The sequence below is a fragment of the Lissotriton helveticus genome, chromosome 9 (genome assembly GCF_964261635.1).
Source record: "Lissotriton helveticus chromosome 9, aLisHel1.1, whole genome shotgun sequence".
NCBI lineage: Eukaryota > Metazoa > Chordata > Amphibia > Caudata > Salamandridae > Lissotriton > Lissotriton helveticus.
Genome location: NC_136070.1, coordinates 186,887,637 through 186,904,056, shown reverse-complemented (window position 1 = coordinate 186,904,056; position 16,420 = coordinate 186,887,637). Strand labels below are relative to the sequence as shown.

General features: G+C 43.5%; 1 long non-coding RNA gene across 1 annotated transcript in view; it reads right to left on the bottom strand.

The window, feature by feature from the left end:
• LOC144781092 (uncharacterized) overlaps window positions 1–15,403 on the bottom strand; it is an 875,268-nt gene extending 859,865 nt beyond the window's left edge. The window contains exon 1 of the long non-coding RNA XR_013600872.1: window positions 15,289–15,403. This is a non-coding gene — a long non-coding RNA (uncharacterized LOC144781092). The remainder of the gene's footprint in view (window positions 1–15,288) is intronic.
• Between the last annotated feature and the right edge of the window lie 1,017 nt (window positions 15,404–16,420).

Here is a 16,420-nt window from a genome sequence, read left to right as displayed (position 1 = left end):
GGTCAGCCCCTCTCCTATGCCTGAACGATGTGGCTCTGGGCTCTGCTAATAGATGTTCATCTACCTCTGACTCTTCTTAGTGCGGCACCTTCTACCTGGCTTTGCTTCCCTCATAAGGAGAGTGCGCTGCCCTGTAACCTCGCTCTAACTCCCTGTTGCATGCCCTTTCTCTCTCAAACCTCTGTTCATGCCTCTCTTCCTTGAGAGCCGTCTGGCCTGATCCCTTTGCTCAGAGCTGCATGCTACTTCAGTTAGCCTGACTTCACCCTCAGATTCTCTCTCTGTTCCCTCCTTGACTCCCTAGGCATACCCTTTAGCCCCACCCTCATTGTCAGTTCCAGGGGGAACTGGAGCTCCCTTCATCTCCCGAACTCCCTGAGTTGCTGTTAAGAACCACTAGATTCTTCCCTGACACACATTTACCCTCACCTAACCCAGTGGAATCTTACCCACCTTTGAGGTGTTACGTGTTGAGTGTGGTGGATGAGGAGTCAAGCTTTTGGGGACCTTCCCTAGGAACATGGGCTGTGATGGAAGTGCCTGAGCTCACTGGTTTCTAGATTTCTAAGGCTTAGTTTTGTCTGACCTTCTTCTGGTGGGGGCCCCGTCAGCATCTACTATTATTGAGTTTGAGTATCCTCATGTAGGGGGACCGGGTTTGAGCATGTCCATTCCTGCATATGGCGGGGGATGGGCTTACGCCTTGCTTGCTATTGGCATCATGGGGTTATCGGATTGAACCTCTTCGAAGGTGGTCGATAATTCTAGCACTATTTCTCTTTTATCTCTTTTCTGTCCTATATACTTAGTTTTTATACGTTTTAGTGTGCTCAATTACATTCATGTCAAATGTTCCCTCTTTAGGCCAGATGAATGTGTGTGCCTTCGTGTGTAAATGCCAATCCTGGCAAAACATATTAAGTCTTTTTATCTGTTTGGGGAATCTAATCTCCATGGGGAATCCCTGGTGATTTAGTAGTTTAGGTAATATAATTCAAATGGCATTTACCTAGTTTGGTTTGCTGAATCGTAGGGGCAATTGATGCATGGTGCACTCTTATAAATTACGTACTATGAGCTCAGTGCTTGGAATTTCATCAAACAGTTCGAATAAGCATTTCAATTACACAAGATAAGACTGCATATGTAGTATTGTAACATAGGTCAAATATGCAATATGTTTGAATAGAACCTGATTGAACTCGATTTTCCTACAATACAGTTTTCAAATAAAATCAAAGCAATAACATCACAAACAATAATACATTTTGATATTGGTTGACAAAAAATAAATTACTTTGTCAAAAATGGATACGTTCGTCACATATTATCTTTTAGTAAGTGAAGACTAGCCTGGAACACGTTCCTAAGTGAACTGGATAGTCTGCCACTATCTGCTCCTAGATAAAGGTGGTTGTCATAGACACCATTAGGTAATAACTCTGGATTCAACTCTTGGCCACACGAGTTACGCCCAGTTTCCTGGGTCCAAGTTTTCCCTAAATGAATTCCGCCTTGTAAGACCCAGGGTCAAGCTAGATGCACCTCCCACACTCCTTCCAGATACTGCGGATGTCGCCTTACAACTGATAGAGTTGAGACATATAAAATAGGTATTATGCCAGACACTGTCAGTGGCAGGACGCTCAGGTTATCTTTTTACACTTCTCCCTAGTTTGCAATATGCCAAATGCTTTAGGTTTGTATGTAGTCTATTACCCTCTGTGAAGGCTGCTTCCGGACGGACCTTTGCCCCGGGGATTCAGCAGAACTTCCAATCAATTGAGATGTTTGCCCACCTTTCTCATTGTGCAACATGAATCTGTCCAGGAGGGGGCATCCTTCTTTGACTGCAGTCAGATTCAAGGTCCCAATCCTCCTATATAGCTTGCCAAAATGCTGCTCAGGTTTGAATTCCTTAGTAAAAACAGAAGACAATAGGCATTTGGCAAAACAGGAACAGTTTAATTGAACAGTTCAACCGGGAGAACAGTTACAGGCACAAGGTCTGATGACTGTCTCAATTTACATTGGCTTTTTGCTCACTCTATATACAAAATTACAAGCAATAAAAGTTTCTGGCGTACCATATACTGTGAGGAATGTTGGTTGGTACCTTAGAGTCATAAATTATTGGTCAAATGGTTGCTACAGGTGGGTCTAGAGCTTGCATGGACACAGCGGCGACTCCTCCAATATGGCAGAGGAGCATCACCCCGCCCCTAAGACGGCACGAAAGGAAAAATAAAAGGACATTCATTTTATTACTCCTTTCCTGACAAGTCTTGGGGGCGGGGCCTGGGTGGGTGACAGCACAGAGGGTAGTGATAGTGCACTCCTTCACAGAGCATGACGGTTGGGCTGGCCATCTCAGGCGGCCAAACCCTCATGCCAGTAAAGCTCTCTCCAACCCCAGCTGCATTGCTGGGGTTGGAATAAGTAGGCACTGACTCCCAGTCTGTCCTGGAGCGCTCATCGAGAGCGCTCAAGCCCATCCTGAAGCTAGACTCATGGGAGAGCAGCTTCAGGATTGGCCACAGAACAGGCTGAGAGCCTGTGCCGACGAAGATGAACAGAGGAGCGCGACACGCTATTTTGCCCCCCTCTGTTCGCGACCCCTATGCCCCCCCAACCTCTCACCTGACCGCCCCACCACTCGTAGCAAACACCGGCCGCTACTGTGTGGACACAGTATGGACAGTGGTGAACGTGGCTAGATGTCCGGCAAGGTATTCAGTCAAAAGATCGAGTTGGAAATATCGACTTACACTAATATTAAGTTTTAAATAGCATGACACCGAAATATCGACAGCAGGAATATTGCGGTCAAGAATATTGAATAAGGTTAGAAATATTGATTTTAAAAATATAGAAGCATTAATATCGTTTGCAAAAATATAGTTATTTAAAATATCAGTGTTATGTATTTTAGCATATATTTTTAATGTATGTGATGTATTTTTTGTATAAGTATTGTTTATGTTTTTTATATATGTGTTACATTTTTAGTAGTTATAAATGTTATTTTAATTAAATTTTGCTTTTTTTAGTTCTGTAGCGGGTTGTGGGTTCATAGGGGAATAGGATGGGAAATAATTTAATTATAATAAATTAATGAATATATTTATTTATTAATATTTTTTTAATTGAGATTGTATAATGTTAATTGTGTTTTAAATTTTTTGGGGTAAATTTTAGGTGCGGGTTGTGGGGTTTATAGGGGAAAGGGTGGAAAGTAATTTATTTGTAATAAATTAATAATTAGTTGGTAATTAATATTAATTAATTAATTGACAATTAATCATGGTAATTGTGTAATTAATTTTGGTGCGGGTTTATAGGGGTAAAGGGTGGGAAGTAATGTATCTTTAAATAATTATTAATTAGTTGTTAATTAATATTGAATAGTTAATTGATAATTAAATATGGAAATTGTGTAAAACATTTTTGTTGTGGGTTGTGGGGTATTTAGGGATAACGGCTGGGTAGTAATGTATTTTTAATTAATTAATGATTAGTTGATAAATAATATTAATTGATAATTTATTAGTGTAATTGTTTACATTGTTTTGCTTGTGGGTTTTGATTTATAGGGGTGAAGGGTGAGTAAATTAATTTTACTTACTGTACAATTGGTTGTTAAATAGTATTAGTTATTTAATTGAAAAAGTGTTTTAATTGTGTAATTCATTTTTTTACAGTTTTATTTTTGGTGCGGGTTGTGGGAATTATAGCTGCTTAAGGGTGGAAAGTTAATGGTATTTTATGTGTTTTAATTTGTTTCTTAATTAATAATATTTGGTTAATTGATAATTTTATGGTAATTGTGAAAATATTTTTTTTTAAATTTTCAATGTGGGATGTGAGTTGTGTGGTATTATAGGGGTAGGAAGTAAATAGACTAAATAGATCTATGTAATAATTCAGGTATTTGTTATTAAATAATTTCTAAGTAAAAAAAATATGTTTATTGATTTTTAAATAGTTTAATGTTTTAATTTATAATATATTTTTATATATATAGATATTATGTTATTGGTATAGGTGTGTATATATATGTGTGTGTGAGTGTGTGATCAAGGCAACTGTGCTGAAATGCATATCTGAGGAATAAACTTTTTCCTTGCACTGGCAGAGACCAGTTGAGAGTGTGTTTTCATTGGTAACTTCGCAAAGAACATTAAGATCCAGCTGTGGTTTTTGCCGGCATTACGCCCCTCCTGGCAACGGGCAGAAAAAACGCTTCTGTTGACAAAATAAATCATTCCCAACGTTCCGAGATCGAGGGAAAGCAGCAGAGCCAGGATTTATAATATATATATATATATATATATATATATATTGGCTCTGCGATAGGAAAGCACACGACAGCAGTAAGGTGAAAAACCTTCCTTTAATTCATGGCGATAATGATCAAACGTCCGTTATTTCGCTTGTCTGCCCGACGCGTTTCTGAGCTGTCCACTCCTTCCTCATGGGCAATCTGGCATCGCGGTTTGTGGCTCAAGAATCCCAGTCCTATGCTGCCTTTAGTAGTAACAGTCTCAGGTGTGATCGCTTTAGTAGCGCACTGATTTCTGGGATCTGTAGTCTTGAATATCACTTATCACACCCACAGTGGGTCCTGCAATGTCAGATGAATTGTTCAAGATCACAGTGGAAAGTACAGACCCACTGCAATATTTCAAGCACTTCAATGTGCCCCGATACATGTAATCACCTCCGCTTAGTGTCTGAATCTGCTCTGCTGTTTTCCGGCTCTGAGCAGTCTCGAGTCAGTCAGACCCTTCCTCCAGCGGCTCCCTCCTCCTTTCCAAAGGTGGTGCTCTCCCCACGACGAAGCTGTCGTGTGAATTTTTGTTATACAATGGCTCTGCGATAGGAAAGCACACGACAGCAGTAAGGTGAAAAACCTTCCTTTAATTCATGGCGATAATGATCAAACGTCCGTTATTTCGCTTGTCTGCCCGACGCGTTTCTGAGCTGTCCGCTCCTTCCTCATGGGCAATCTGGCATTGCGGTTTGTGGCTCAAGAATCCCAGTCCTATGCTGCCTTTAGTAGTAACAGTCTCAGGTGTGATCGCTTTAGTAGCGCACTGATTTCTGGGATCTGTAGTCTTGAATATCACTTATCACACCCACAGTGGGTCCTGCAATGTCAGATGAATTGTTCAAGATCACAGTGGAAAGTACAGACCCACTGCAATATTTCAAGCACTTCAATGTGCCCCGATACATGTAATCACCTCCACTTAGTGTCTGAATCTGCTGTGCTGTTTTCCGGCTCTGAGCAGTCTCGAGTCAGTCAGCCCCTTCCTCCAGCGGCTCCCTCCTCCTTTCCAAAGGTGGTGCTCTCCCCACGACGAAGCTGTCGTGTGAATTTTTGTTATACAATGGCTCTGCGATAGGAAAGCACACGACAGCAGTAAGGTGAAAAACCTTCCTTTAATTCATGGCGATAATGATCAAACGTCCGTTATTTCGCTTGTCTGCCCGACGCGTTTCTGAGCTGTCCGCTCCTTCCTCATGGGCAATCTGGCATCGCGGTTTGTGGCTCAAGAATCCCAGTCCTATGCTGCCTTTAGTAGTAACAGTCTCAGGTGTGATCGCTTTAGTAGCGCACTGATTTCTGGGATCTGTAGTCTTGAATATCACTTATCACACCCACAGTGGGTCCTGCAATGTCAGATGAATTGTTCAAGATCACAGTGGAAAGTACAGACCCACTGCAATATTTCAAGCACTTCAATGTGCCCCGATACATGTAATCACCTCCGCTTAGTGTCTGAATCTGCTGTGCTGTTTTCCGGCTCTGAGCAGTCTCGAGTCAGTCAGCCCCTTCCTCCAGCGGCTCCCTCCTCCTTTCCAAAGGTGGTGCTCTCCCCACGACGAAGCTGTCGTGTGAATTTTTGTTATACAATGGCTCTGCGATAGGAAAGCACACGACAGCAGTAAGGTGAAAAACCTTCCTTTAATTCATGGCGATAATGATCAAACGTCCGTTATTTCGCTTGTCTGCCCGACGCGTTTCTGAGCTGTCCGCTCCTTCCTCATGGGCAATCTGGCATCGCGGTTTGTGGCTCAAGAATCCCAGGCAGCATAGGACTGGGATTCTTGAGCCACAAACCGCGATGCCAGATTGCCCATGAGGAAGGAGCGGACAGCTCAGAAACGCGTCGGGCAGACAAGCGAAATAACGGACGTTTGATCATTATCGCCATGAATTAAAGGAAGGTTTTTCACCTTACTGCTGTCGTGTGCTTTCCTATCGCAGAGCCATTGTATAACAAAAATTCACACAACAGCTTCGTCGTGGGGAGAGCACCACCTTTGGAAAGGAGGAGGGAGCCGCTGGAGGAAGGGGCTGACTGACTCGAGACTGCTCAGAGCCGGAAAACAGCACAGCAGATTCAGACACTAAGCGGAGGTGATTACATGTATCGGGGCACATTGAAGTGCTTGAAATATTGCAGTGGGTCTGTACTTTCCACTGTGATCTTGAACAATTCATCTGACATTGCAGGACCCACTGTGGGTGTGATAAGTGATATTCAAGACTACAGATCCCAGAAATCAGTGCGCTACTAAAGCGATCACACCTGAGACTGTTACTACTAAAGGCAGCATAGGACTGGGATTCTTGAGCCACAAACCGCGATGCCAGATTGCCCATGAGGAAGGAGCGGACAGCTCAGAAACGCGTCGGGCAGACAAGCGAAATAACGGACGTTTGATCATTATCGCCATGAATTAAAGGAAGGTTTTTCACCTTACTGCTGTCGTGTGCTTTCCTATCGCAGAGCCATTGTATAACAAAAATTCACACAACAGCTTCGTCGTGGGGAGAGCACCACCTTTGGAAAGGAGGAGGGAGCCGCTGGAGGAAGGGGCTGACTGACTCGAGACTGCTCAGAGCCGGAAAACAGCACAGCAGATTCAGACACTAAGCGGAGGTGATTACATGTATCGGGGCACATTGAAGTGCTTGAAATATTGCAGTGGGTCTGTACTTTCCACTGTGATCTTGAACAATTCATCTGACATTGCAGGACCCACTGTGGGTGTGATAAGTGATATTCAAGACTACAGATCCCAGAAATCAGTGCGCTACTAAAGCGATCACACCTGAGACTGTTACTACTAAAGGCAGCATAGGACTGGGATTCTTGAGCCACAAACCGCGATGCCAGATTGCCCATGAGGAAGGAGCGGACAGCTCAGAAACGCGTCGGGCAGACAAGCGAAATAACGGACGTTTGATCATTATCGCCATGAATTAAAGGAAGGTTTTTCACCTTACTGCTGTCGTGTGCTTTCCTATCGCAGAGCCATTGTATAACAAAAATTCACACAACAGCTTCGTCGTGGGGAGAGCACCACCTTTGGAAAGGAGGAGGGAGCCGCTGGAGGAAGGGGCTGACTGACTCGAGACTGCTCAGAGCCGGAAAACAGCACAGCAGATTCAGACACTAAGCGGAGGTGATTACATGTATCGGGGCACATTGAAGTGCTTGAAATATTGCAGTGGGTCTGTACTTTCCACTGTGATCTTGAACAATTCATCTGACATTGCAGGACCCACTGTGGGTGTGATAAGTGATATTCAAGACTACAGATCCCAGAAATCAGTGCGCTACTAAAGCGATCACACCTGAGACTGTTACTACTAAAGGCAGCATAGGACTGGGATTCTTGAGCCACAAACCGCGATGCCAGATTGCCCATGAGGAAGGAGCGGACAGCTCAGAAACGCGTCGGGCAGACAAGCGAAATAACGGACGTTTGATCATTATCGCCATGAATTAAAGGAAGGTTTTTCACCTTACTGCTGTCGTGTGCTTTCCTATCGCAGAGCCATTGTATAACAAAAATTCACACGACAGCTTCGTCGTGGGGAGAGCACCACCTTTGGAAAGGAGGAGGGAGCCGCTGGAGGAAGGGGCTGACTGACTCGAGACTGCTCAGAGCCGGAAAACAGCACAGCAGATTCAGACACTAAGCGGAGGTGATTACATGTATCGGGGCACATTGAAGTGCTTGAAATATTGCAGTGGGTCTGTACTTTCCACTGTGATCTTGAACAATTCATCTGACATTGCAGGACCCACTGTGGGTGTGATAAGTGATATTCAAGACTACAGATCCCAGAAATCAGTGCGCTACTAAAGCGATCACACCTGAGACTGTTACTACTAAAGGCAGCATAGGACTGGGATTCTTGAGCCACAAACCGCGATGCCAGATTGCCCATGAGGAAGGAGCGGACAGCTCAGAAACGCGTCGGGCAGACAAGCGAAATAACGGACGTTTGATCATTATCGCCATGAATTAAAGGAAGGTTTTTCACCTTACTGCTGTCGTGTGCTTTCCTATCGCAGAGCCATTGTATAACATATATATATATATATATATATATATATATATATATATATATATATATATATATATATATATATGTTATAAATAAAAAAGACTAACAAGCTCACTGGTGCCTTGCTCTGCTGCTTTATATATATTTATATATATAAATGTATTTGTTAACTTTTTATTTTATGTAATTGTAAAATTATAAAATACATTAATATTATTAGTTTAATAATTGTACTAAAGTAAATATATATATATATTATAATATAATGTGTGTTTAACTTTTTTAAATCAAGTTTATTTGTTTTATTTGTTAAGATGTATATTATTATTATTTTTTTATTTTTTTTATGCAAAGATAAGAAGATAAGAAGATATAATAAGACTTTCCTCCTCCTTCCCCTCTGCTCCCCCTCTTCCCCTCTGCTCTGCTCTACTGAATCTAAATCTGAAGTTAATTCAGGCTATCTAAATATTCTTTAGCCTTGATCTCAGAGGTAAAGAATCTCGTTTGTCCTCCAAATATTATCTTCAGTCTGGCTGGATTATTGAGATATGCCTGCGCCTTCTTCTCTAAGAATGGTTTAATCAATTGTCGCAGGCGCCATCTCTTTTCCACTGTGACGTGGCAAAAATCAGGCCGGACGAAGTATGAGATGGAGTCTTTGCTACGACGTGCATCGGGCCTGGCCTTATCAGAAATGGCTTGTCTTAGGAGAAAGTTTCCGAAGTATACTAAAATCGCTCGGGGGTATCCTCCAGGTTTTGTTGTGGGTTTCAATGTCAGTGGAACTCTGTGGACTCGTTGTACTTCCAGATCCCAGTTCCAACCGGAGAGTTCAGGGAGAGTGTCTCGAAAAAGTTGTATAACATATGCACGGATATCGTCCCCCTCAATTTTTTCTGGGATTCCTAAGACGCGCAAATTATTTCGGCGTAGACGATTTTCGTAATCTTCTAGCTTCCACCTTACATCCTCTAGTTCTGCGTCATGGGAGTCGACTCGTTCTTGGGTTGCTGCGGCCTCAGTTTCATTGGATACTATGCGGGCTTCCATCTCAACCATTCGTTTATTAAAGGTGCCCACAGTTTTTGCTAATTTACATACAACCCCCTGTACTTTGTGAAGGGCTGCTTGTGCCTTGCGCCCGTCTTTAGAGGTCTCCTCTCGGTGTGAGGCAATAGCCTGAAGAACAGTATCCATAACTGAGGTCAATGTTGTCCCAGATTGGTCTGGATGATCTTGTAGTACTGAGCGAGGTGGGTGGGTTTGGTTTAGAGACTGTAATGATGGAGAATAGTCCCATGCCAGATCTGTTGCACCATGATGGCTCTTTTTCTTTTTTAAAACTGTTTTTCGACCAGCTCTGGGACCTTGATTACTTTCCGTACTGAGATTAGACTCGGCATCATCTTCAATGTCCTCCTCTGTATCCCCTGACCAGCCGGCGTCCTCAGAGAAAGAGTAGAAATCTGTGGGATCTTTATCCGTCTCTAAGTTCTCAGTTACTGACACGGCTGCGGCCTCAAAAGTTTTCTTTTTAATTGCCTCATTTACCCCCAAGTTCCTGATTGAGATTCCTCAGAGTCCCGTGCCAGCGCTGGTATTATCGGATTTATTGCTTGTCCCCCCGGGGGACCAAGAGAAGTTGACATTAGAACGTTTGTTTCTGCCGATTTTAATGAAACAATCTCAGGAGAATTACGGGTATTAATTGTGAGGTCATATCTTTAGATTGGCCCATCTCCCCTATATCAGGTAACTCACAGGGCTCGACCCCCTCGGGGTTCTCTGCAGTTGCGGAGGTTTCTGGTTCTGTAGCCTCGAGCCCAGCAAAACCATCAGCAGCTCCGGTCCGCTCCAGTACTCCTTCCGTAGTTTCCAAGTTTTCCTGTGCACTAGGCGAGATCTGTACTGCCGGCTGTGCCTTCTCCACGCCAGACATCGGTGTCTTCAGGGTTATTTTAGAAGAGGGTATCCCGGGGGCTCGGCGGACCATGTCCATCACTGTGGGTCCGGAGGCGGCTACAGGTTGTCTCGCTGATTTCGGAGTGAGCGTTATGTCCGCCGCAGGCCCCCCTGCCTCACCGCCACCAGGGCTACGAATACCTTTCTCGCCGCCACCCCGCTTCAGCATCAGTTCCCGATCACGTAACGCCTGCTTCGCCGCTCTGGTCTTCGCGGCTGCGGCCGCCAGCGCTGTTGCATTTTTCGGGGCCATGGCTGTACCGTCAGGATTGGCTGCTAGGTAAGCTTCGTTTTCGTCTCTAGGATTAATCCGATGTGCGCTAACTAGGAAGGACTCAGCTGTCCGTAAGCCCCCGAGTAGCCGGAGAACTGTAACGCCAATCAGGGAGGTGAAAAGAGAGAGCTGGGTTTTAAGTGCAGCCTTACTTTCACTTGCTGAGTCCGTGAGCTCTGATGGGAAAAGCACTCCCGTCTTCATTCTTCGTTTTTTCTTTTTCTTTCCCCTTTAACAGTATTTCAACCCAGACTATACATCGCCAGACTCGGGGTGATTTATTGTGTCGATAGCCCGGGTATAATATAACTCCGATCCCGCGGTATCGAGATCATTGGTACCGGTCAGGAAGCATCTAACAGTGGTCTAACACGCCGCCACCATCTTGCCCCCGCCCAGAATGTTAAGATGTATAGTAAATGTAATTTTTTTATTTAATTTTATTATTTAATATTTATTAATTTATTTTATATATATATATATATATTTAAAAAACGATGTTTTGTACAACTATAATTATGACATCGATATTTTCCCCCCAGATATTTTTGGACTTACCATTATACCATTATAAGTATAGGATGTAGATATGTTTTTACATTGATATTTTGGTCACAATATTTTTGTATGGTAATACTTTGGGTGTCGATATTTTGTCAGTGTACCGTCCGGCATGGGAAGCGTGTGATCACTATGTGTACTAGGTCTTGATTTGCTATGTGTTCCTAACTCATGTGACATCTGGCTTTATGGTGTTTTTAGAAGCGTGTGTAAGCCCTCTGGCCATGTGTTCTTTATTGGGGCAATCTCCCCATACCATTGTAATATCAATGTGCCTATCTGTGGGATTGATCAAGAGTTTCCAGTCCGAGTGTTTGCCTGCCCGCAAAGTACCCTCTTACCTGTGACCCATCATTCAATAATTCCTGGCATAGGTCACGGAGCTTGCCTGACTACATACTTGCTTGTCGAGGTAGATGTGGAGTTCAGAATGGACGATTCTCTTAATAAGGACAGTAGTTCATTTTTGTTGATAAACACATCGATATCCATATTAACATGTGTGCGTAGTAGGGTTTGTGGATGGACTGGCCTCTCCTTTAAACCTCTCTCTCAGATGACAGATGTTCGTAGTAGGGTGTGTAGATGGACTCGCCTCTCCTTCAAGATCTCTCGTTCAGATCACTGGTGCACATAGTAGAGTGTATGGAGAGTGTCAGGTCTCTCCTTTGAGACCTATCTCTCAGATGATGGGTGTGCTTAGTAATGAGTGGGGAGGTACTGGCCTCCCCCTTGCAACCTTTCCCTCAAATGACAGGTGTATGCAGTAGGGTGTGTTGATAGACTGGCCTCGTCTTTGAGACCTCCATCTCAGGTGACGGGTGTGCGTAGTAGATGTGTGAATGGACTGACCTCTCCTTTCAGACATCTGTCTCAAATGACGAGTGTGCATAGTAGAGTGTGTGGATGGACAGACCTCTCCTTTCAGACTTCTCTTTCAGTTGATGGGTGTGCATAGTAGGGTGTGTGGATGGACTGGCCTCTCCTTTGAAACCTCTCTCTCAAATGATGAGTGTGCATAGTAGTGAGTGGGGAGAGACTGTTCTCTCCTTTAACACAACTAGTAGAAGACAGATGTTCATGGTTGAATGTGGGGAGGGACGGGCTACTCCACTGAGACCCCTCTAATGTTTGATGGGTGAGTGTAGTAGGGTGTCCAGAAGACTTACCTCTCTGCTCAGAGCTCTTCCCAACCTGATGAGTGTAAATAGTAGATTCAGATGAACATCATTTCCACTAACTCTTTCCTACAGTATTTTTACCAGAGTGTATTAAAATATCACCTACTCCTTTCTATTTTTCATGGTCCTTCAAGAGCCTCACGAGATCATAACAATTTTTTAAAGAAAAGAATTAAGATTCTATTCATCACACAAGAATGATCGTAACAACTTTTTAAAAGTAATATAGATTTACTTTCAATACAGTAATTATACCTTCCAGGCCTCCTCTCCAAATCTAGGGGTACAGGATGCCTTTCTCCTGCCACTTCTACAGCTTTTTTACTTCGGTTACAAAACACCTGCAATTTTTCACAGTAAACAGTAATGGCTGCCATTTAATTTCTAAAACTCTAACAGCCAGCCAATCAGAGCCCTTGTGAGACTCATGGACCCTGTCGGTCTTAAAAGAGTGTGAAGGCTCACACGAAAAACGGTCCCTTTACCTAATCACAGGAATCCATGTTTTTATTTGCTCTTCCACAGGACACTCCTAAGTCTCTTGCAAGCCCAACCATCCAAATATCTACATTAATTTACCCTTAATATCTCAAAAACTCCTAAACAGATTTACACCAAATGACATAAAGCACAATCTGTGGACCAAGATCTAGCTTCCTGCCAAATTTGGTGTAATTTAGTTTGTCAGTTTTTCCTGTAGCCTTGTCTAAAGAAGTCTGTGGAAATTGCTGGGGATTTTGCATTTTAGGACCCCTTTTTTCTCGGGCCCTGCTTGACAGATCACCTCAAACCTTTCCAGGAAGGAGCTGAGGTGGATGAACTTTTTTTTGCAATGTTTTGTGAAGATTCTTCAAATTGAGCCAAATATATATATAAGTATATATAGAGAGAGACATAGCTATAAAACAAATTGACAATAAAAGCAACTAATGGTAAGCATTAAGTAGGCTGTAAGCCCACCGTAAGTTCTTGGTAAGCCCACAATAGGTCTTTTGCAACCAGACAGCTTGTTCTGTCTCCTAAGCATGAACAAAACAAAGGAGAAAGAAGGAGGATTAGAAAGATAGGAAAACAATGAAAATGGGGAAAGCAAAAGTACCTACAGAGACCAGAAGTGCAGGGTGGTAGTTGAAAGAGGCATGAGGTGGAATGAAAAATAGACCGTCATTGTATTGGGAACCTTGCATTGTGCAGGGTTCTAGGAAAATAATTTGGAACCACGGCATCTAAACTTTCTTACAAATTAAGCAATATAGCGAAGGAAGGTGATCATTCGCCAGCCTGTGACTCTGAGATAGATTTCATTGCATCTGTTTCTCTGCATTTAATTTTCTCACAAAAGATGTCCTATGGCATTCCAAGGATGCTTATGCTGGGGGTATGAGCTTTCGACGTCATTAGTAATGGACAGATTGTTATCAGTGCTGAGGCTAGAGCTGTGAAATTACCAGACTAATGAACACCATCTCTCTGGTTCCATGATTGATTCTTATAAAATCACACCATAGTAGTTTCTTGCCCCCCTCCCCCCATCCCTTCGGGCAGCTCTATCTATTTGCAGTGCGTGTTTATTTCTCCCTGGTGCGTGTTGCTGCGGGAGGCGCAGCACCTCTTCAGTCACGAGCTAGGTCCATTTGTTGTGACATCAAGCCTTCACATACAGTTGACAGTTTACTTTGTAAATTCACCGCGTGGTCGCAGTCCTACGCCTGCTGTGGTTGCTTTGATATGTGAAGAGGGATTCTATGCAGTTTTTGGAATTCTCTCGCCCCACACATGGAGCCGTGACCTTCGTGAACTCCTGCAACCTATGTGCACTTTCCTCTCACACCACAACATGTCACCACAAATTGGAGAGCTTTGAAAATTACCAGAGTGGTGGAGGCATTCAGTGAGTGTGACCAAATGTTACATGGGAGTATACGACCGTTTCCTCCATAGAAAGGGCGTGCTCTGCTTTATGTACTTTCCAGTAAAACACACTTTTATTCCACTGCCTTTGATGAAGTGCAAATCACATGGTAAAAATAATTTACTTAAATGCTGGAGTGCATTGCTCCTAAGCCTGTGGACATCCAACAGGACAGAGGGGAAACAACCTTTACAACGCAACTTTTACAACGCACTACCATTACAACGAAACTTTTACAACACAACATCCATTACATCGCATGCCTTTACAACGCAACCATTACAACGCATGACACTACAACGCATACCACTACAACGCATGTCATTACAACGCATACCATTACAACGCATAACATTACAACAATAGTACCCTTACTATATCCAACCCTTACCCTACTGTTGCACCCCCTGGAGTTGGAATAGTAATTTTTACCCCTACATTATCCAACACTTACCCTACTGTTGCACCCCCCTGGAGTTAGAATAGTAATTTTTACCCCTACACTATCCGACACTTACCCTACTGTTGCACCCCCCTGGAGTTAGAATAGTAATTTATAGCCCTACACTATCCAATACTTACCATACATGCAATGTAATGTTATGCGTTGTAATGGTATGCGTTGTAAAGGTAGTATGCGTTGTAATGGAATGCGTTGTAAAGGTAGTTTTAAAAAATTCGTTGTAATGGAATGCGTTGTAATGGATGTTGCGTTGTAAAAAATGCATTGTAAAAGTATGCGTTGTAACGTCATACAAACGGACAGAGAGTGTAGTGTAAGCCTCTGCTTTAGATGACCAAAGAGCAAAGACCTTTTGCAGAGAGTTAGGGTCATATAAACTGGGAGGTGTGTGCTTACTCTTGTTCGCTGTTCTAACTAGAGCGCGCTGCGCTGGTCGCGCGGTACAAGATGGCGCAAAGCCACCTGAAAAACATTACTCATCTCAACGACGGGTGGTTCATAGGATGCTGTGAGGTGCTCTTTGGTTAGCTTTGACGGAAAACAGTATCATTGCATTCCTACCTTTCGCAGAAGAGCGCCCAACACCTCAGGAAGTGTGCTTGTGAGTCCATAGCACACCTTTGCTGTGTTCCATGCTCGAATGACGAGGAGAGCTGGAAGGGGGAGTTCTGACGTGGATTCCTTCCCAACTTATATCTAATGTCATCTAACTTTCTTTCATTGCTCCTTATGATGAACTGCTAGGCACCAATCAGCATGCTGCCCTGGGTTGGAGGGGCATGGACGGTGTCTCTTCAGGGGGTCTGTCTGTGGCCCAGAAAACAATCCTTAGAAGTCCTTAGAATGTTGCAAAAGGTTCCACAACTTCCAGTGCCCGGTAAGCATTAGCATGTGCACAGCACGGCACGCATGCCCGTTCTGAGAATTTCCCAACCTGCCTCGGCGTGTCTCCACCTGCCTCGAGAGGTGAGGACGGTGCTGCCTTCATAACGTCCGTGACACGTTTAGAGCTTTCCCAGGCGAGCTGCCCTCTTGCTAGGCTTGTTTCACCAGTCATCTTAATTGCATTTTAAAAGGACGCAATCAGTTACAATGAGTGATAACGAGTAGGTCGGTGTTTGGATTTATAAGCCACCTTGCCCTTAAATGCACGTGAATTGTTGTGTTCCATTCTTTGCCCCTTTCAAGGCGGTCACAGGCAGCGAGAGGCAAGATCCGACTTGTCTGGTGAAGAGAGAAGGAGTGACAGGCTTGACTCGTGTGCAAGGAATGCGCTTTCCTTATCAGGCCACTGGGCAGGGACTGATGAACTACGGCAGATGTGTAAACACTGGTCTCGTGCTCAAGGCCAAGATTTATTGATTTTTTGCTTCCTTAGATCATGCTATGTAATGCAACCTTTTATTCCTGTGTCTATGTGAAGCGCTCTGATACCCACGGGTCAAGCTAGCGCTATATAAAACGTTTAAATAAATTGATGTGTGGAAAGTACTTTCAAATAAAAATAGCCTTTCTGCATGATGTCTGGTTAAAACATAGGCATTTATTTCACCATTATGCAATAATTAGTGGCCATGCCGTTGTAACTGCTGCGTAGAGTAATCTGTAGTGAGTGCAAGTGTCCAACAGTCATCATTGTGTGGAGTTGCAGCTCAGTAACAGTCCACGGTATTGCTGCACACGTTTGTGGTCT